The sequence below is a fragment of the Gorilla gorilla genome, chromosome 19 (genome assembly GCF_029281585.2).
Source record: "Gorilla gorilla gorilla isolate KB3781 chromosome 19, NHGRI_mGorGor1-v2.1_pri, whole genome shotgun sequence".
Taxonomy (NCBI): Eukaryota; Metazoa; Chordata; class Mammalia; order Primates; family Hominidae; genus Gorilla; species Gorilla gorilla.
In genome coordinates this window covers 102,650,820-102,674,481 of record NC_073243.2, presented here as the reverse complement: position 1 = coordinate 102,674,481, position 23,662 = coordinate 102,650,820, and the positions used below count along the sequence as shown (strand labels likewise).

At 40.1% G+C, this 23,662-nt stretch overlaps 1 protein-coding gene across 3 annotated transcripts in view; it reads right to left on the bottom strand.

Annotated features, from left to right (window-relative positions):
* The window catches only part of SEMA5A (semaphorin 5A), a 512,105-nt gene that overhangs the window by 386,877 nt on the left and 101,566 nt on the right, over positions 1 to 23,662 (bottom strand). For 2 of the 3 annotated variants that reach the window (XM_031003381.3, XM_055367947.2), the window contains exon 2: positions 18,522 to 18,614. The exons of the other annotated variant lie outside the window; for it this stretch is intronic. The gene's annotated coding sequence lies outside the window, so the exon portion shown is untranslated. The remainder of the gene's footprint in view (positions 1 to 18,521; positions 18,615 to 23,662) is intronic. 3 annotated transcript variants of the gene reach the window in all.

The following is a 23,662-nucleotide window of genomic DNA, read 5'->3' as shown; positions in this document are numbered from 1 at the left end:
AGTTTTGAGAGATCTTGGCATTAATTTCTATTTTTATTGCACTGTGGTGTGAGAGTGTCCTTGGTATGATTTCCATGTTTTTGAATTTATTGAGGCTTGCTTTGTGACCAAGCATGTGGTCGATCTTAGAAGACAGTCTGTGTGCAGATGAGAAAAATGTATATTCTGTGGTTGTTGGGTGGAGTGTTCTGTAGATGTCTATAGAAAATGTTTTGGCCAGAGTGTGTGCCTCACTTAGAAAGGAAGGGGAAAGATAGAGGAAGGGCAGTGCAAAGTCATGTTCAATGGTCATGGTCAGTGAGGCAAAACTGCATCTCTGAGCTCAGGATGAAAGAGGATGAGGCAACGATGGTTGAGGATGCTGATTACATCTCCTAAGTACAGGTTTTAAACATGCACACATCTGGTCAACCTCTTCTGATTGTGTGCATACCTAAGGAGTCACAGATGGGCCCTGATAAGGTCCTGAGATAAAATAGGGGGCTTTATGTTTCCTAGGGCATGCATGCACACACAAGTACATGGCAGATTTAACATTTTATAAATGACACCCAAATAACTCCTGTTTATCATCTGGGAGCATTCCATTTTTTTCTCAAGAATCATTGTATGACAAGATATGGCAAAGCTCAAATTAAATCAACACAACGAATAACCAACAAAAACAAGTGAAGTTTCAGAAGGGCAAATTATGAACAACTTTTGTTTGTCTGTGGTGTCACACAGAGAAAAGTTATGTCTAGAGTAGATACTCTTTGATGTACATCCCAAAAGCTCTATTAGCACATCTGCAGCCAAACCACTGGTATCAGGATGTGTACTGTTGGGCCCCTCGGTGGCCATATTGGTTCCAGATGGATTTCAAATAACATAAGGGCCTTTGTTCCCAGGCTGAACTATTTCATTTCTCCACTGGTAACTTGCACACATGATGGAGCGCTCCATCATGAACGATGTGCAATGCCCAGGGGTGCTTCAAAAAATGTACCAGAGAGACTGCTAAAACTCATGGAAGCCCCCGCTTTTCAGTGATAGCAGCAGCGTTTGCCAACAGAGTGGTGCTGGTGGGCTGTATTACATTCCATCTTTGTTTATGCAACACCCCTGGAATAAAAAGTTAGGCATTTACCATTATAATTTACCTTAATTATAGTATTTGTCACTACCTGTAATGCACAAAAGAATTATGGTAGTTGCACTCATAGAAGAGGAAAATGAGACACAGGGAGCCTTTTTGACTTGCACAGGGTTACTCCTATGCTGGAGAGAAGGGGAAATATTAAATACCTTACATCAAATACCTAAGGGCAGACTTAAGGATTTCTAATCCACTGCTGCTGACTGCTGGTATTTTAAGAAGGGAACTTTCAAAGAAGAATGAATGTTGTCAGAAACATGATTCCTAACATAAGGAAGCAATGACTGGGGGCTGGGAGATGGCCTATATCCCTTGTAAGAGTATTTCGAGCCATTTAGAAAATAGGAAGGCTCTCTGACAGTCTTACTTGTAACCAGGCCTCTGCTATGTCCAGAACAACAGGGTTAGAATTCATGGCCCCACCAGGCATGGTGGCTCATGCCTGCGACTCCAACACTTTGGGAGGTGGAATCAGGTAGGTCACAAGGTCAGGAGTTCGAGACTAGCCTGGCCAATATGGTGAAACCCCATCTCTACTAAAAATATATAAAAAATTAGCCGGGCATGGTGGCATGCTCCTGTAGTCCCAGCTACTTGGGAAGCTGAGGCAGGAGAATCGCTTGAACCCCGGAGGGGTAGGTTACAGTGAGTCGAGATCGCGCCACTGCACTCCAGCCTGGGTGACAGAGTGAGACTTTGTCTCAAAACAAACAAACAAAAAAGAATTCATGGGCACATTTCCCAAATCTTCATACTTTTGCAAGCTCACTGCCTATTTCAGGGCCATTTCTTTGAACTTATTTCTTCCCCTACCCACATAATCAGTGTGAACAGTCTAGTGTACTGCCTTCTGTATCTTCCTCCATGTTTCTGCAATAACATACAAATACAGGTATTCAGACATGGGGGATGGAGGTCATTTTACTTTATAATTTGAGATTTTCTCATAATATCATAAAATCTCTCCAAGTTAACCAGGTATGATTTAAATTAATCTTTAATCACATCTGAGACATTCTTACAACATAACTGACATATAATCTATAATTGATTGGTACACATTCAATATGTGAGATCAATTTTTGGGAGAGAGGAAAGGAAGCAGTAAAAAAGCTTCTATAAACATTCACTATACATGCCCTAATATATGTATGCTGGTATTTTTATTTTTACAATATATATGCCCTCATATATTATATACTGGTGTTTTTCTTTGTATAGTACATATTCCCAGGGGTTGTAATACTGGGTGAAATACTTTGTATATTTTTAACTAGGATTATCAAACCACTTTTCCAAAATATGTAAGTAATTCATGTTTCCATCAATCATGGGTGAAAGTCCCCTTTAATCAGCATCCTTACCTGTCGTGGGTGTTATCTTTTTTCTCTCCCTCTTTTTGGCCAGTCAGAAGAATGATATCTCATTTGAATTATCCTAATAGCAATGGATAGAACATTGTTTCATCTACTTACTGGACATGAGGATTTGCTCTTATGTGAACTACCTGTTCATATATTTTTCAATTTTCTTATGGGCTGCTTGAATTTTTCTCATCAATTTATAAGAGCTTTTTGTATATTAGAAATACCAACCTTATGCCTATTGCAGGAATTGCAAATATTATCTCTATCTAATGTTAGACTTTTTAGATGGTTTATGTCATCTTTTAGCACAGTTTAGTTCAACGATAACCAAATTACAGTCTATCCCTTAAGTTGCCAAAAAGAAGGAATCAGCAGAAAATTCTCATTCTGCAGTTACTAAGATAAAACATCCAGTGAAAGAGGAACTTGGAAAAGATCCAGTATAAATAAAACTGCATGTTCAAGAATGCTTTCTTAACCTTTGGCACAGATGCCACCTTGCCCCCTCCTTGGCTTATAAGAAGCTGTCATACACCATCATTAACACAGTTGGTCTCACCCTTCCATGCAGATGTTACAGGGCGCTGCTCCTGAATAATTCTTCAACCTGGGCAACGCATTTAAATTGGGAATTGTCAGCTATAATTGTTACTCTCTGCTGTCCATAGGATGAAGTCTTTGACCCGAACCTAAATACAGACCAGAATTCTGAGCCCAAAAACTATCTCCAGCATCCGGAGAAGAAGCATCATGAAAGGGGAGGAGAGAGTTGTTTATATATAAAATAAGTTGAATTTGCAAGAAAGAACTGACTGTCTTTTTCTTTACAAATTGTAGGTAGTATCAAAGTTTTTCTCCTCTTTACAGATAAAAACAAAAAGGCTAACGGAACGCAGTCGACCGAGAACTAGTTTCTTACATTTCCATTGAGGGTATCTTTCTCTAGATCTGTCATTTTTCAGAATTTTCCAAGTAATAAAGTCATAGGCTTTTTTGTTAGGTGGCTGGAAAGAGAAATGTATTTGTTATTCTGTCTGATCTTCCAAAGCATTTTTCAGTGTTGTTTTTGTTGCTGTTATCTTGTTGAATTTTTATCAGACTATTATTGGTATCACCAATAAAGAGGATGTTGAATTATGTTTCTAATTCCAAAAATAGTGCAAAAAAATTAATTTTAAAAAGTATAATGGAATCCACTTTTCTTTCACTGACTCCATCTGCAAGCCAGGATCAACTGTAAAATCATTTTATGAAGAAGCAATATTGCAGGGGATTTATTCTCTGGGTCTAACAGACTGTTTGCAAGCCAGCGTTAAAGGCCTTGAACAGTTGATGCAAATTCCACCTTTGTATTTTACTGCCCTCAGTGAGCTCAACATCATTCATTAAAGGGTGTATTAGCTGATATCTTAACACCACCATGCAGCAGAGAAGGAGAATCACATAATTTTAAAATTCAGGCTGAGGGCCACTGTGGACGCAGAAGGTTGACTTCTGACCACCTGCTTCCCCACTAGACTTGTTCCAAATGGCTTTCTTGAGAGGTGATATACAAGTGCTAAAAAATCATGAATTTTTAAAGTGAGATATTTTGGATTACTTATAAACTACTTTCCATAATGGCATTTTACCAATGAAATGATCCACCTGATGAAAATGACTTATCCTTAGTTATCTGTTTTATTCCTGAGCTCATCTATTTTGACAAGTTCTTGATCATTGTGCATTACAAACTATGCGCAGCCTTTTCACAAAGGCTTCCCTATGGATTCTAGGAGCTCAGAACCCACCGCTTCTCAACATACAGTCATATATTCTACTTTACAGCAGAATACTTCTGCCTCAGGGAATCCTAATGGTCAGTGCCAAATCTTGTTTTCACTAACTGTGAGAAATGTGAGCCTTATGCTTTACATTAATAGGCCAAATGTATTTCTCTTTGATAGAAAATCAAACTTCTAAGCCACTGATAAAACTCTGGTGACATCCTGAGCTTCACAGGTTTGATCCTCTTACAAAAGGTGTGAACAATGCAAGCGAGGTTAACAAAAATCCCTGCAGGGAATCACACACTGAGTGGCTCTCTGGCCTGCATCACTAACTGCTGCATTTTATTAACAGCAGGTCCAAGAGCCTCTCGCCCAACACATCACAAATGTTCACAGAGATTCAATGAGTCAACAAGTATGCCTACTGCAGCTGGAACTGACACTGAAAATGTGAACTACATTGACAAAAATTCTCAGCAGGCCTCTCAAACACCAAACTTTTCCCTAGCCCAAGGTCTCTGGGGAAAAATTACAACAATTAAAAGTGCAGTGTGGAGTGAGAACACAGTACAGCAAATTTTTAATGTCAGAAAGTAGCAATTTGATAACTAAGAAAACTGGAAAAATCATTATAACCTATGCCTTACTTTGCCCAGCACCTCCCAAGACTCAACTGGAAAGAGCCTGGCTTTGAGAAGAATGAAATCCTGAACTGCTGATTGTGAGGGAAAAAAAAAGCAAAATAAGTGCTGAAATGAACTCACATCAAATATTTCATTCTAAGAGTCTGACCTTATTTCCTACAGCCAGAATGGCATTTGACGATACAACAGTGGAGAATTTTGCTACTAAGATGTTGAATGAAATCCCTCAAGAGGAGAATTACCTTTGAGATTTTCTGTCACTTTTAAGATCACTTCTGAAGTATCAAAGCACTACTATAGCAAATGAAATATTATGAGGAGCTTGGCAACAGATGCCAATACCTTCCCAAACATGTCTGAGGCATCTCCTAGGTCAGAGGCCCTGTATTTCAAACATACTGCCAATATGTCAATGACCCCCAGATACACAACTCTATTCCCAATCATTCCTCGATAGCCCACACTTGTGTATCTGTCTACTCTCTAGACCCGATGAGAAATGAAAGCCTTCAACTCAAAGTTAACATTGCCCTAGAAGAACTGTTGCGTTTCCCTCCAACACCTATACCTCCCCAGGGCTTCTCTGTCTCAGTAAGCGGTCCACCATCCACTCACTTACTAAGGTCCAAAACTTCCAATTCATTCTTAATTTATCTTCTCTCTCCAATGCCCAATCCATCAGAGCACCACAGACTCTACCTCTAAATATGTCAAGCCCATCCACTTTTCTCCTTCTACACTAACAACCCTGTAGTCTGTGTCACCATCACGGCTGACCCCATCATCTGTGAGAGCTTCAAGCTGGTCTTCCTGCTTCCCCTCTAGCTACCCTGGAATCCATTCTCTGACCCAGTGATGACCTTGATAACATAACCAACAATTTGGAAACGTAAATAACTCATATCCCACCACTGCTTCTCCAGAGGGTTCCCAACGCCCCTAATAGACATAGAAGTTTCATGTCCCGGCTTACAAAGCCCTACATATGCTAACTCTTACCCACCTCTGTGGTCTCAATTCACACCACTGTTCCTTTCCCTACTACACACAAACCAATCCAAAGTTGTCCCCTATTCACTCTCTGTCACATGAACCCATCTGAATTCTTTGCATAGCACTTACCACTGGACAATACTTTTTTTATTTATTGTGAATGAAATTATTGCTTATGATCTAACTCTTCCACCAAAAATGTATGCTCAGAGAGCCAGGAGCCTATCTGTCTTGCTTACGTGCATATCGCCAGTGCCTAAAACCGAGGCTCACACACTACATGTGTTCACACACACACACACACAAATACCTGGGGAGGAGGGAGAATGCAAGTTATTTCTCATGGTCACTTTGACTGCAATTTTCAAGAAAAACAGTCAGTGTGTGACAGCAACAGTAGAAGCACGATTTCCAATCAGACATTAATTGAAACGACCACTAGCCCTTGGTGACCCCATGTACAGGAAGAGATGTTTCAGGGACACCATTTGTTTATACAGATGTCTGTCCTTAAGGGATTTTTGTTTGAAATCAACCACCAATCATGTATTTTCTGCAAGGAAATTACACAGTGAGGGTGGGTTCCAACCCTCAAAATATTTGCTAGCTCAGTGAAATAAAACCAAGATTCCATTTGGAGAAACCTATAGCTGCTTTACTTTGCAATAAATTGTAAAATAGGTGGGTTTTATTGTTTTATAATTCTTTTCTGCAATAGTCTACCAAGAGGAATCCCTTGGGGACCTTTAGAAAATAAAAGGGGTAAAACACATGCTGCATTAAGAAGTTATATATTATCCACTGGGCTCAGCCATGCAGGAGGCCTCAGCATGACCTTGGCAAGTTTCTTAACCTCACCACACTTTGTTCACTCACCTTTAAATGCGGATAATATTAGAACCTGCATGCTTGTTGAGAAGATGAAATGGCATGCATAAAGCAGTATCTGGGACACAGGAAGTGCTCAGATAATGTAAGCATTATGAATTATCACCAAGTTATTACCAGTGCTTCAAAAAATATTTCAGATTTGGAAATGTTGGAAAATCCACATTATTAAATTTGTATTGTGGCCGGGCGCAGTGGCTCACACCTGTAATCTCAGCACTTTGGGAGGCCGAGGTGGGCGGATCACCAGGTCAGGAGATTGAGACCATCCTGGCTAACATGGTGAAACCCCGTCTCTACTAAAAATACAAAAAATTAGCCTGGCGCGGTGGCAGGCGCCTGTAGTCCCAGCTACCCGGGAGGCTGAGGCAGGAGAACGGCGTGATCCTGGGAGGCGGAGCTTGCAGTGAGCCGAGATCACGCCACTGCACTCCAGCCCTGGCAACAGAGCGAGACTCCATCTCAAAAAAATAAAATAAAATAAAATAAAATAAATGTGTATTGTCATTGCTACATTACAAGAAACTGTTTAATGACTTGCTCTGAGCATGTTCAAGTCCTCCTTTGGCTGCAAACACAGATGACTACCGCAGGCCCGTGGAGGTGACCCAGGATTAGCTACACTCTATTCTTTCTACACTTGGGGAACTGGCATGTGCTTAAGAAAAGACAAGAAAAGCTACTTCAAATCAATAAAGTCTTCACAAATCATGCACATGTGATTAGAAATGTTCGTTCTGGGTGCATCTGATCTTTTAGTAATTGCTCAAGAAAACAAGAATAACTTTGTACATTATCTGCCATAAAGACAAAAAAAGAGCAAGAAAACAAGAGTCAAAGTTAGAAAACAAACAAGACACTTAATATTATAATCAGAGAACTGAGTCACACTGTCATAATTCACTTTTTTATTGTTGCTAATATTATGATGTCCCAGAAGAAACTTCTAAGACATTTACATAGACCTTTTTAACATCTGGTTTATAAAATAATATTAAAAGAATATAGTCCAGTATATAAAAGAGAAAGTTATTTTAAAAATGAAATTGGCCACGTGCAGTGGCTCATGCCTGTAATCCCAGCACTTTGGGAGGCTGAGGCGGGTGGATCATGAGGTCAGGAGTTCAAGACCTGCCTGGTTAACATGGTGAAAACCCAGCTCTACTAAAAATGTAAACATTAGCCAGGCATGGTGGCAGGCGCCTGTAATCTCAGCTACTCAGAAGGGTGAGGCAGGAGAATCTCTTGAACCTAGAAGGCAGAGGTTGCAGTGAGCCGAGATCCTGCCACTGCTCTCCAGCCTGGGTAACAGAGAAGACTCTGTCTCGGGGTGGGGAAAAAGATGAAATCAACTCCTAGAAAATACTGCAGCAGAATGATAAAGTAAACATATAACTACATATCAAGTTGAGTCGAGAAGAAAGGAATTTCAGGAAAATACACAAAAATGATAGTGACTTGGGAGAAAAGAATAGACCTGCCTATCAAAGCATATGTTGGTTCTCTGATGATGTTTCAGCCTGAGAACTAACATAGGAAATGTGCTGTCCTTCTCCTGCTTTACTAACCTTCTGCCTTCTTGGTTGGTGCATCCCTGTGCCGGGCTGGTGAATACATCACAACTGCTGCTCACAGCTGGGAACACAACCAGTAACAAGGCACAGTTATAGCTTCAGGGATGTAAGGAAGGTGAGTGACTGTCCATACTGTGCGTGTGTATCCACAGTCACACATGTGTACGTAGCACCAAGTTAGTGAAAAGTTTTTATTTAAAAGGTGCTACCTAGGTTGTGATTTTCCTCTAGTAGGTGGATCCTTGAGCAGCCTACCCCTAATTTGCCACAAATTCATAATTAAGCTACATAGCTGGGTGTTAGTATACTGTTTTACATACAGATTTCAGAGATTTTAACCCTGCCCTAGTGCACCTAATGCAGTAGGGTTTCATCCAATTATAAGGCTATCTCTATCTGTTTCTATATCTATTTATCTATCTCTATATAATTTACATACATGCATTTATATACGTGGATATTCTATCTTTCTGTTTATTCAACTCTACATATATTACATATATGTGTGTAAATATATATATGTGTATATATATATATATATTCAACTCTATCTATCTATCTATCTATCTATCTATCTATCTATCTATCTATCCATCCATCCAATTGACCCAGAATTGTGGTCACAGCAAGGCAGATACTCTTAAACATTAGTGCTGTCCTCTGGACATGTACATCCAGATAACCATGTTACAGGAAATACAATTTCAGTCTTCTGAGCTTGGCTCACCCCACAACCTGACAGTCATGCTGTGCTGCGCTATTTTTATGTTTAATATGTACTCCTTGAAGATGATACTATGAAATTCCACTGTAACACTAATAGTGTTCAAATGCTCACTTTAAGAAAGGTTAGATGCCAGGAAGGAAGTGATACCGAATCCTACAGTGCAGGAAAGCAGCTACATTGGTTTCGGTCTTGGTGCTATTTGAATACCTCACCTTCCTTTTCTGTTCTCTTCTACACCTCATAGATAACCATTAATAAGAAACGGATTTTAGAAGGATCTCACAGTCTTTCCTGTCTTTGGTACACTGTAAATGATGTTCAATTACACTGGAAAACAGTGAAGACTATTTGAGAAAGCAGTAAAATGAATGGCCCCAGCTGGACAACATGGGGACAGTCTATAATGGCTACAGCAAATATAATTATTTAATTATTGTAAAATTATGCAATAAACTTCTTAAATTAAATATAGCACAATCAGAAGGCTAGAGCAGTACATTTAATCACACTCTTAAGGACCATTAGAGAAGTTATATTTTACAAAATTTCCATCTGAATCACTTCATTAAATAACATATACGTATTCAGTGCTTATTATGTGCCAGAGTGTTAAGTATTGGGAAGACGGATGCAATAATCAAGCCAAGGACTTCACAGTGTGAAAAGGAAGGACTATATGTATTTACAAAATACAACAATGAATCCTACTTTAAATTGCCATTGCAGGGATGTGCACAGGAGTGTGGGGACACAGAGGGGGTGTGACTTAATTCATCTGGCCATGGAGAAGGAAGAGAAAGGTTCATGGAAAATGAGACAGATTAGCTGAGAACTGGTGAACAAGCAAATATCTACCCACTGAACAATGTGGGGGAAATTATACCAAATGCATGAATCTCTGATTGGGGTTGGGGAGGAAGAATCCCATTCCTCTTCTCTTAGCCAAGCTCATAGCCTTCCAGCTCTGTGTTCAAATTAGAAATAGGGTATTACTCATGTGATTCAGAAAGTCCCAGAAAAATCCATCCATCAACCCATCTACACAACAAATAATTATTGGCATCTTATTACATCTTAGTCCCTTACCTCACCTAGGAATGGAGCAGTGAGTGAACAAAATAAGCAAAATCCCTGGCAGGGTAGAGCTTACATGAGAAGGCAGGGGCAGAAGTTATGTAAAATTGATAAACAAAATATCTCATGTATCAGACAGTGCTAAGTTCTTTACAAGAAAAGCAATAAAGCAGAAAAGGAAAATAGAGAATAGCAGGGAGACTTTCCATTTTAGTCATTTGATCAGGAATATCTCCTGACAAGGTAAGAGTTGAATAAACTTGAAGTAGGCCAAGGAGCAATCTTCAGGGATCTTCAGGTAAAGACTGCTGCAGGCACAGATAGGAGTCAGAATGAAAACACTGAGCAAGGAACATGGCTACTCTGTTCCAGGGAGACCAAGGAGGCCAGTGAAACTGAAGCTGGTGCTTGGGAGAGAAAGATAGAGAAGAGAGAGGATGAGAACAAAGAAGGGACATGTGGTGCCTGGCGCACCAAGTGAGGAAGCTGGCTTTCCATCAGAATAAGGCAGCAGCTGCTGGAGGATTCTCAGCAGAGAGCCTGTCTGGTCATTTTGTGGAGAAAAGACCACGGAGGCCCAAGAGCAGAAGCAGCGAGACGGCCGGAAGACCTGAGCACTCACGGGGACCAAGTTGCTGGGAGCTTAGCTGAGGCAGGGAGCAGTGAAGGTGCTGAGAAGTGGTAAGATCTTGGATATATGTTGAACAAAAAAACCAACAACAATAAGATTTGTTGACAGCTGGGATGTGGGGTGACAGAGAAAGAGAATAATCAAATATTGTTCCAACTGTTTCAGCCTGAGCAAGTGGAAGACTGGACTTCCCATTAATAAAATGAGGAACTCTACAGAAGGACATGGCTAGGGATTGTGGGGAGAAAAGAGCTCAGTTTGGACATGGTTAATTTGAAGACATAAATTAGACATCCCGTTGTGAGGTTAAATAGGCAGTTGAATATATAAATAATTCTGGAGCTTAGGGATAGGTTTTGGCTGAAGATAGACATGTGGGAGTAATTAGTGCGCAAATGATACTAAAGCCATGAGACTGGAAGAGATTTCTAAATGGTGAGAATGGTGGGAAAAGAGACAAGGTCCAGACACTGAACCTTTTGGGACTCCAGTGCTTGGATGGCAGGGAGATGACCATTTGAGGCTAAGATGCAAAGCCCAGAGATATGAGGTCAGGCCAGAGAAATGGAGCATCCTAAAGCCAAGTAGAGAAAGTATGTCAAGGAGGTGGGAGGGGTTGATGGTATAAAAGCTGCTAACTGTTAAGTATGATGATGACTGAGCCTCGACTGCTGGATTTAGCAACATGGCGGTGTTGGGTGATCTTGACTAGGCAGTGCTGAAGGAATGACTAAGGGATCAGACTGGGCTCAAAATAAAATAAAAAGGCAGAAATGGAGGACAACAAGTACAGGCAAATACTTTAAACCAAGTTTTTTTTTTTTTTTTTTTTTTTTAGCAAAGAGGAGATAAATGTATTATAACTAAAGAGAAAATTAGAGGTCACAGGTCAAATTTTCTTAAGATGATAGATGTTTCCATTTCTATTGGAAAAAAAATAAACAGCATAGAGGGAAAAATAAAAGCTGATTATGTAGGAAAGAAAGGAAATAACTGCTTAAGTACTGTAGGAGCAAAGGAATGGGATATAGTTTGGCCAAACTAGGGTTAAGAGTTTCCATCAGAATTAATCAGTGTCCACTAGCTGGGATATTGTGATTGGCCCACTTGGGTAGGTACCTCACCTTTAAAACATCACTGTAGTAAGGAGGTGGCCTGCAATGAAGAAAAGAGGAACAGTTCTCAAAAAGTATGTGGCCCCTGAGCTGTGATAAGGCTACCCCAATTTATACGTACTAAAAAAAATCTGAGCTACAGTAAACAACTTAGATCAACCCACTTAATTCCTCAGCACTGGAAATGTAAGTGCACTATTCTTAGATACTGTTATATGAAAATGTGGTGGTATTTACTTCCCAGAATCTCCCAACCAACTTCCCAACCTTTGCTTTTTCTGCTTTGGTTTAACCAATAGTGGTTACTGCTCAGGCTTTAAACAAAAACAAATGAAGCAAAATGACTCTGATTTCTTTGTGGCCTCGGAGGCTCAAAAAGACACAAACACACATGAAACCCCCACTAGCTTTCCTAGATAAAGCATGAACTGATTAGGTTTGCAGCCCTGCAGCTATAGAGGCCTCTCCAATACTCTGATCTGGAAACCACAGGGCAGGAAAATCCCCAAAGTCCCATGAAATCCAAAGATCCAAACGTGGGGTCGTTTTTATGCCCTCAGGAAAGTTCTGCCAAAAAAAGAGATCTTACACACAGTGTAACTGAGAGGGCAGTATCCTTACGTGCACATGTAAATCTTCAAATCCAAGCAATTAACCCCACACACATCTGCCCCTCTAATGGGTGTCTGAGAATAAACAGCACACGTCAATCCCTCCCAGCCTCACTCAATCACGAAACTAAGAAAAGAAAATGAATTCTGAACTTCACCACACAGCTGTGATTCACAAATATTTATAGTAGCCATAAAGCTGGTGACCTTCAGGAAGATAACACACTTGGCAGACATTCACCTAAACAAAAGAGGGGAAAAGGCCCAAATCTCAAACAGCAGAGAACAGAGAGAGAGGCAAGATTTCCCAAGTTCCATAATGGGGAATTCCAATGCATTCTGATGGAGATAATGGAAGCTGACAATTCTCCTGTCAGTGAACTTTGGTAAGCGGAGTGAAATGCTTGTGACAAAACAGATCAGCTCTGCACGGGCCTTTCTGGATGGCCTCACAGAGATTTTCCATCAGGCTGAGTACACAATCGGATGGGACTCAGGAGTGGTGTCTACAGCCCTGTATTTCTGACATTATTAGGAATGACAGGCTAAACCTTTATCCCAAATTACAACCACTCAGCATGTTTAAGCAAGTGTGTACCTTGTATCAACAATATACATAGAGATGCCCTGAAAATATCACAAAATAAAATTCCTTTCAGGAACGTGGCACCGAAAGAAACACCGTCAGCAACTCAGCTAGCACTTTTTTTTTTTCATATTTGGTCTCTTTGTCTAGTATAAACCCTTCATTACCTATTATCACACCCAAACCTATGTCTTCTCACTTTCCTTATTTTATAGCCAAGAAATCTAACAAAATCAAGACAAGTAAAGACTGAGAGCTGACTCTTGGTACGATCTGTCCACAGTCAGGTGGTTATGAATCTCAAAAAGCGAGATCTAGATTCAATCTTTTGGAACTCCTGCCCTTAACATTATTGTATGCACATCACAACAAATTAATATTTTACATCAGTGCTCGAGACTGCACAAATGAGGACATCTTATTTGTGATTTGACCAGCCTTAACTTGGTCTTTGATACCCACCATGTAACATTTAATGCAAACACCTTAAGTTAGCTACAAGAATGAGCCAAGAAGCAAAGCACTGTGATCAGGATTTAATCATGGTTAATGTAATGGGTTAAGTTCTATAAAATTTTTTAAAAATGAAATATAGTTGTTAAAATATAGTCATAGGTTGTATAAAATCTTAAAATAGAAAGTCCCCTTCTCCCTAACGAAGAATGAATAAAAGAATGAGAAAATTTAAGTTGTCTGATTCTAAACTAGGTCTCTATTTGTAGAAAGGAGAAGTGTGTTTCTGGGATTTTCTCCCACTTGTACAAATATTGTTACTGTCCGAACATCCACAATAAATTAAAATTGGGGATTGATTTTTTTCAGTGAGGACAAAGAAAGGCAGAATAAAACATTGAGAAGGTTTTAAAAAGCAAAACTATATTTTAAATATCTGTTCCTGAATTAAACAGTTAAATATTTTTAATAAGATCAAAAGAAAGTAAAGAATTTTTGTTCATTTTTTTCCTATTCCCATTTTATAGATGAAAATGTTTTGTTTTATTCCTAAGCACTGACTAAAATCATTATCAAGAAAAAATCTGACATCACTAAAATAAACTTATTTAAATTTAAAAGGATAAAGCAAACAAGCAAATGAAATAGCAGAAAAAACAGTGATAATAATGAGTTAATATTCTTAATAATTAATCCTTAAAATCTGTAAGAAAAATGTTGAGTCTCTATAGCTAAACAGTTATAAAATCTGGACAAATAATTCTCACACGTTTGTTTGTCTCTGTCTCTCTCTTTCTCTCCCACCCTTCCCTCCCTCCTTCCCTTCCTCCTTTCTCTCTTTCTCTCACCTCTTCTCAGAGTAATGGCTAATTATTGCTTGAAAAAAAATTAGCAAAGTAACACAATGAGTAAAAAATAAAATATATAAAAAAAGAATATTATCAAATTGACTAAAACAATTAATAATAATACTCAAAGTTTTTGAGTAATGATACTCAAATTTGTTTTAGCAAAATAAATTCTCCAGCATATAAATGAAGTATAAATATCTACAATACTTTTACAAAGCCAACTGGCAGATTTTTAAGACTCCCTGGGTTTTATGTAGTAAATCAACTATAGCTCTTCTGAGCTAATGAATTAACCCTCAATTAAAAGAAAGTATTACAATAACAATTGCTATTGTTTTTGAAGCATGTACTTCATGCACCAAATACAGTGACCTGCTCAAAATGAGAAAGCAGGATTGGAACTCAGGTGTATGAAGTCTCCCATCACCCTTTTCATGTTCATTTCAGCATGGTCTATGACTTTTGTGAACTGGAAGCAACATATGTTCCACAAAAGAAGCAGGAAATTACATTACAGTGCCTTTACACGATAGAATATTACATATACATTAAAACAAGGGTTTTTTCTTCAATTTGCAATAATATGAGAAAGTATGCATAAGTGAAAAAGCAGTATGCAGAATTTTTTGTCTAGTATTATCTCAACTCTTTAAACTGCTTATCAAAAATATTCCATAAAAGACTACATTAAATGTCATCTGTGATTGTCTTGGATAGAGGCATTACAGTTGAATTTTCCTCTTCTTTTATATATTTTCAGTAATGAGCATTCACTACATTAATGCACTTTAAAAAATTTTTTTAATTGTAAAAATAATAATACTCCTGAAAATCTTACTGACCACATGGATGATAAAGTGCAAACACCTGTACTCCAGAGACAATCTCTGTTTAGAGTATGGTATATATTAATATATATTCTAGGAGACTTTATAACACACATGAACTTGTGCATAGAGATTGTGTGTGTGAGTCTGTGTTTATTTTTAAGAGGAATGGGATTATATTAAATATATTATTCTGCAATTTGCTTTCTCAGTTAATAAGGAATCAAGGATAGTTTTCCATTACTTTTATGGTCAGAATTTTATTTTTTATATCATTGCTATTAAGGTGAAGCACACTTTGCCATGGCACATGGAATAAGTACCTACGGGCCAGTGCTCCTTGACAAAGGCATGTCTCCAAAACTTCTGCTATATTATCAGGCTCTTGAGTTTGCTGCAATTATAGATTTCAACGAATGAATGAGTACAATAGTTCCTTGCTTAAATTGCTTAAAGAAACACAAATTAATTGGTCTTTCAATTTTCTTTGCCCATCTTTGTAAATGATATAGTAGAGAGTCAAATATGCCTTTAAGTATCAGAAGTATCCATTTGTAATAAAAAAGTAAAATTTAAAAAATCATACCACAATTTATTTATGTGGCAAAGGGTATTGCCATGCTATTTCATCATTTAACTATGTCAATCCTGTTCAAACTCCATCTTTGCTCATAATAAAAGAGGGATATTCGAGACCAGAACATTCTTGTTCAACATAACTATCAGACAGCCCAAGATAATTGCATGTTTACCCTAATATATATAAAAGGCAGTATGTATAAGGGTGCAAACTAACAGTGTCACATTTAGAAACTATATAAAAACCAAAGTAGGAAATACCATCTAAACTTATTTCATAAATGAGTTATATATACCAGCTTAACAAAATATCAAGAAAATAATATTTATCAGGCCCTAATTTGAGCAAAGCTGTAATTTAGGTGGGACTTAGATTAACACATTTGGGGCATATAAACCATGTCAAGCAATAGAACATCAAATGTCCTTATTCTAAGGGGTAAGGTTTGCAGTTACAATAGACTTCAATAAAATTTGTTTATAATTAAAATCCAAGCATCCAAGATAAATTGCACTGTGGGACTAATACCTACTGTCCCCGAAACACTCTCATTCACTATACTATGAGGTCTTTGGCAGTGCAAGGATCGTGTTAATCATAGCTCAGAAAGCTGCTTAGCCTGGAGGCCAAATCCAGCCCACCACCTGTCTTTGTAATAAAGTTTTATTGTAACACAGCCATGCCCATTCACTTACATACCTATGACTGCTTTCATACTACAACGGCAGAGTGATGCAGCAGAGACTCTATGGCCTGTAAGCGCTAAAATGTTTTCTCACACTTTTTAGAAAACGTTCACCAATTCTTGATTTAGATTACTGTTTGAAAAACTGATTTCTTAATATTTTTTCTGAGTTTCTCTCTACAGGTCTGAGTAATTCCAGTAAGGAATAAAATATAATGTATGACTGTTCTTATTCTAGGGAGGCATGGTTAGTGCTAAAAGGCAGTTTTGTGTAAAGGTTAAGAAGATAGAATCAAATCCCAGCTCTGCCTCTGACTCACTGCAATTCTCTTGCAGATTATTTAAGCTCTCTGTGCCTCAATTTCCTCATCTTTAAAACAGTGACCCAAGAATACGATCCTGAAAGGGTTGTTATGAGAATTTTAAACATCTCACTCAGCACAGGGCCTGGCACACAATGAGGACTTACATTAGCTAATAACTCTTCCTATCATATATCATGATAACCGCTGACCATCCAAAGCGAGCCAACACAGGCTCCATGTGGTCATTCTTCCAGCTCTCAGGTGCTGTGGTTCTCCATGGGGGAGGGAACGGGAGGTTCCGGTTAAGACACTATGTGAACCTGAATCTACGTGGGCTGGAGAAAGATGCAAAATGCAGACCTTCGTTTCTTCTTCTGCAAAACGTAAGGACGACACAGGAGAACCTCTCGTCTCAGCTGAGCACATCTACACATCTATACAGAGGGCCCAGCTCTTAAGACCCATTTAGCCTCCTTCCTCAGAGAAGAAGCCAGGGACTGGGAACTCATAATCCAAGAGCAGGAATGGTCACCAATTACTCAGAAAATCTCTGGATTATCTAAAATCAGCAAAGTGTTTTGTGAATGGGGAAAAAATATAAGCCTGTCCACAATGAGACAGTAATTTAGTTAGGGAGAAAAATAAATAAGTTAATAAACAATGGTAGTGTCTTTGCAGTGACTAGTATATGGAATGAAATTGTCACTTTCTCTCACTTTACTTGTTCCTCCCCTACACCACTAGTCCTCTATCCCCCTTCACCCCTTCCTCTCTTCTAGTCTTCCCAGAAGGTAGCAACACCGAGGTCTAAAGTGCTTAAGAAAGGCTCCTGTGAAGCCAGCATTTCTAAGCCAGCCTTTGGAAGATCCAAACAAGCACGATTGGTGGTGGGAACAGATCATTGTGAAGTGGGGGGTCAGTCCCTACACTGTCCCAGGGCCACAGGAAGGAGGAAATTGTGTGGAGGCCTGACCAGGAGGATCCCTGAGAGTATCATGAGAGGCTTAGGGCTTACCCAGCAGGTGCAGGGGACTGCAGAAGGTCCCAGGACAGGAAGTGAGATGACAGTGGTATGCACTGCAAATAAGTGGGGGGCAGAGCACAGAGGTAACTGCAGGAGGCAAAACTGAAACCCGGTAGGCAGTCACACTGGGGCGCAGAAGACGCTAAGAAGCATCTAAGCCTTTTCACGTCTTCGGGTTCCTGAGTGATGTAGCGGTGGTATATGCCCACAATTGTTTTACTTGAAAGATTTCTCTATCTGAAAGCTTGCTCATTAACTCTCATTTTCTTTTCTTTTCTTCTTTTCTCCTTTTTTCTCTGAGATGAAGTCTTGCTCTGTTGCCCAGGCTGGAGTGCAGTGGTGCAATCTCAGCTCACTGCAAACTCTGCCTCCTGGGTTCAAGTGATTCTCATGCCTCAGCCTCCCAAGTAGCTGGGATTATAGGCACGCGCCACCACGCCAGGCTAATTTTTGTATTTTTAGTAGAGATGGAATTTCACCATGTTGGCCAGGCTGGAACTCCTGACCTCAGGTGATCAGCCTGCCTCGGCCTCCCAAAATGCTGGGATTACAGGTGTGAGCCACCACGCCCAGCCTACTCTCATTTTCAATAACAGAAGTAAAGCTCACAAGCTGTCAAAAATATTTCAATCTGTAATTTTTTTAGTTTCTTCACTTCCCATTTAGATGTCTCACTTACCAAGGAGAGGATGGAGGACGCGTTTCCTCAATCATGAATCACACTGACTCCACAGCCACGTGGGCCCTCCAGCCCAAGTCTCACACACCAACACTTCAAAAAGAAAATAGAGAGATCCTGTCAACCCATTTTGAAAGAGGATGTGGTCATTGGTCATGAGTTCTATGAAGTTCCATTAAAGCCCTAAACAATCAGAGCAAGCTGCTTTGGCCACGTAGGATTAAAGCAGTGACGCAGGCCAGCTTGGCATCACAATCATGCTACCCTAGTTCAGGATCATGTGCACTAATGGATTCTTTTTCTTCAGAAAAGGAGAAATAAACATTTAAATGCTGTTAACAGATAAAATAACTCTCATAAAACATCCAAAAGAACCATTATTTCAAAATTATCTTAACCAGTCTGAAATTATCTAAAGCAGTCTGAAAATTAAATTAAGATTCATTATATGAATTTATCCTTTTCATGATGACTCATTCCATTTTTTGGAACACATGGTACCTTATACAATTCAAAAACAGGAGACAAAGGCAGTAGCACAATCTCTGCTAGAAATTTGAGTTTGTATTTTTATTTATATACTAATTTATTAGGTGCACAATTATGAGGCTTTATAGGAAAAAGAATGATGCATCATGAAAAACAAGCCACTTTACCAAAACCAAGTAAACCTGTCCAATCTCGTCATTCAATTTAATATACAAAAATTCTGAAATCTTGATATTGTCATTGGATGGAAAGATGACCACGAAACGCCAGCCTCCCTAGAAACATGTATGCCAGAAGCTGAAAATATAGGTGACTTTCCATCTATGATCCATATGAGAAATGTGTTCATCACCAGTGAAGGATGCCCGTGACTTCAAATACTGCATTTCAGGGCTCATGCTTTTTTCTGTTCTCTTCATTCATCTGGTTTTTCTCTACACTTCCCAGGTGGCAGCTTCTGGCTGCTATAAATGTGAAACACCCTGACATTCTTCCTCCCCACCCTGAAGAAGGGAAAATGGGAGAAAGAACTTCCCAGAACATTCTGGCTGTCCCTCTAGGCAGTGATTCCCACACGGTCAGCTTCAGTCATGATCCAAGGCCATCTGCCTGCAGAAAGTGAACTGAATGACAGAAGCTGGAAATTTATGAAATTTTATACCTGCTGAAGTGCCATTTTGGAAGCCCTAGGGTTCAGAGGCCAGGGAACAGGACAAGGTGGCACTGCCTCTCTATGAGTCTCCCTTCCTCCAGGACAGGCCTTTGGTATGTTCATGGGAAGCAAGGGGGTGACCCAGGGCAACACACTGGGACATGCCTGCCTGAGACGCCCCAGCAGCCCAGGCACCCTCATATTGTGCAGCACGGCCAACCCTCCAGTCCCAGCAGAGTCCTCAAAAGTCCGTGACATCATCCTTTGGACAGGAGAAGGTGCAGATGCAAATCCTTGAAGCCAAAAGAGGAGCCAGGGAAGCACACTCAGTCTCAGAAATATTCCTCAGAGTGGCCAATTTCTTTTACACAACATCACTAATATCACCTTTGGGTGTGGCAACAAAATATGTTAGTTGAAACTTCTTTATTAAATGGCGTGTTTGAATACACAAGCTTCCTCTCTCCAGTCCTAAAATCTATTTTACAACAATTATTACTAAAATGTCCTTATAGTTGTTTAGATCTGAGTTGAAATTTAAGTAATAAAGTTTGACAGATCCTCTGGTTACTGCCATGAATAGCTGGCAATTTCTGTAAGTTCCCATGTCTCAGAACTACATTAAAAACAGGGCTAATAGGTCTCCTGCCTCCCCCAGTGAGGTCACAAATGAGCTGATGTGAACCCTCAGCTGGACAGCAAAACCACACCTGCAGAATATGGGTCAGTCTCTTAAATGAAAGAGTCTGGGGCCAAAAAGATCATTGTAAGAATTCACAATCAGTAACACAACCAGAGAGCAAATACTGCAGGAAGAAGACATCCCTGCTGAATCCAGCATGGACAGCCCACAGCCTAGACCGCCAGACAGTCCTGGCCCAACCAACAGACTCCAAAACCCAGCCCCTTCCTTGTGGAAAAGCAATACCCACAGGACAGAGCTCTCTTGGCTTGGGGGAAAACACAGCTTCCTACAGAATTTGATGTCTAAACAGGAAATCAGTCTCAGCAGCAGGATTCAAGGGTGTCCATCCGAAAGGGTTGTTACTGTGCCTGTGTTTACATAAATAGTGAAAAAGATATTTTAACATCCTGGTGCTTGCCAGCCAAGTGAGCCATGTTGGGACTTTCTGCTCCTGAGGGTCAGCCCTTGCCTGGGGAAGACAGGGTGCTCACCAAAACACCCATGTGTGCCTGGGAACATGCACTCAGGAGCAGAAATGAGTGACAAAGCAGAGGCCTTGAGTTGGCGCCAAGCTAGAGGAACAGACAATGATTCTTGCAGGTCCAGAAGCAGAGCCCCCGTGTCCTCTCCCAGCAAGGTCATAAATTAGCCAATGCATTAATCATAAATCACTGACATATTTTCTAGAAAACTGAGAAGAAAGCTGAAAGGTAAAGAAACTACAAAGCCCCAGAGGCTCACTCCAGACTGGAAGTTGGAAAATTTTTAAGCGGCAGTTAACTACCCATTTAATAAGAAACTGCTTATTTTTTATAAACGTATAAATTTCTCTATTTGACTCAATTCCATATTATCCTTATTCTTTTCTCTTTTAGCTTAGCATTAACCTTGGTACAAACAACCTCTGAAATCCTCTGAGTCATAATTTTCAGAGTTCTGCCTCTTAAAAAATGCCACCATGAACATATATGTGCAGAACTATCTTGACAACACTTTTGATTTACAAACAGTAACTCTTTCCCAGAAGTTTTGCCCTGTGGCCACCTACACTCTTCAAATTGTCTCTAGATGGAACTACATGAAGAAGATTTAATATCAATTATAACTTACTAAGTGCTCATCAGCACATGACTTTCCGCTAAAATATGCAACCTTTTCCCTGCCCAACTTACTCAGAATGAGGTAAGATGTAGACTTAAACATTATTTTGGAGACCAAAGGTGAGCTGAGTGGTAGCCTTTATCCTGCAGATACATGGCAGAAATTAACATGCCAGGCCAGTCTTATGAGCTGAATTTAGAAACCGTACAACAGTAAGATTACACTGGAAATAAAAATGGACAAGACCACCTGGCATCAGAAAGTTTAGTGGAGTGATGAAAAGAAACCGTAAAAGATACAGGTTCAAGAAACCTAAGAACTGCTGGGCCAGCATTTCCCAAAGGCAAGAATTAGACCAGTGCCATGGCATTTAATTGACAGGCCTCTCATCATCAGTCCCTCAGTTAATCACCATGCACAGCACAGCCCCATGGCCACACATGGTGGATGCTTAGAAGACAAAACAAGAACCTATTACACTCTCAGGAGCTCTCTATATGATTTTTCTGCTATGTAGTTCAGTATATACTATGAATTGGAGGAAAGAGAAGTTCCTTATGGGCAGAAGAGTCAAGGAAAAGATTTCTGAAAATGGGAAATGTGATGTGGGCTCTAAGGGATGAGGAGATAAGGAAGATATTAAAAGAGATAGTGAAGTATGTTTTAGTGGGTGCATTGCAGGTGAAACAAACAGTAGATGAGGGAGGAACAGCTGAAAGTCATCAGATATAAGAGAAGAGCCATTACGCCAGCACCATGGCGAGTTAAAGCATGAGTTCCTGGTACCATCCCTGGAGTTGGGTGGAAACCCACCATGGAGCCCACCAAGATAAGAGTTTGCAGGAGTGCAAACTGAATGAGATAGGTGAAAAAAAGCGATTCCACAAAGGTTAAAATCTGGACTGCAATGCCATGAGAATCACAGACAGAAATCTGGCCTCATGCTCAAGTCCCTGGAGGAAGACAAGGAAGTAAACAGGAGGGTGGATTCCAGGTGGGAGGCCAAGGAGCAGGGAGGGTGGCATCAGGAGTGTGTGGAGGCAGCCAGCATCGGCTAGCAGGAGCATGTGCCACGATGACTACCTGCAAGATCACTCACATGCAAGGGCATGGAGAGCTCAAAAGAGGCACTCCAGACAGCTAACAGATGGGAAAAGTAGATGACACACAGATTGTAGGGAATGTTACCATGAGAAAGAGATGAGACTTCATCCAAAGGAAGGCAGAGTCACTGAAGGTTCAGTGGGATGTCAGGATGAGCAAACTTTGGGAGGGTGAATATGGCAGCTCTGCAGAGGATGCACAAGACAAGAAGGGGAGAAGCTGGGGTAAAAAGCTGCCACCAGAGAACTCCAGGTATGAGGAGAATTGCAGTGAAGGATGAACCTGGCCCTTGCCAAGCAAAGGACTTGCCTTTGCCAAGTTCCTGGGAAGTCACCTCTAAGACCTTAGAATGTCCTGCCTGATGAGAGACTTTGTTTTGGGGGGAGCTTTAGGCCACACAGATAGTCTAAGCTAACTATGTGGTTAATGGCTGAGGGCTTGGGCCTCCCTGGATTAGTCTGGCCACGTCTATGTGGTCAATTCTCAATAAAAACTCAGGACACCAAGGCTCAGGTGAAGTCGCCTGGTTGGCAACACCCCATGCATGTTGTTATACATCCTTGTGGGGGAAGAAGCACTGTCCACATGTCTCCACTGGAAAGAGACCATCAGAAGCTCGTGGCCAGCCTCTCCTGGACTCCAGCTATGCACCTTTTCTACAGCTGGAGTGTAAAGGGTACTACTGTACCCTTTGACTGAGATCAACCATAATCACTAATACAACAGGTTTTACACATTCTTAGAGTTCTTCAAGTAAATCATTGATCCTGAGGGTGCCCATGAGCCACACGGCAAACACGGTCAGGGGGCCCCACATGACTAAGTGTGCAGCTTGGGCCCTAAACATCAACATTTAAAACCCAGGAGCAACAAATGGCCTATCGCATTGGAATTATTCACAAAGAAAATATATTCCACATTCCCAGAAATATATTAACTATCTAAAATAGATTTTAAAATATGCTAAATAAAAAGACAAAACATCACAGTCCATTTTTGCAAAGAATCACTTATATAGAAACATCAGTCTAAAAACTCAGCATGTACTTACTGAGGAATGAATGTTCTTGAATTTAGGGCAATAACCTAAATGACGAACATCAGAATTTT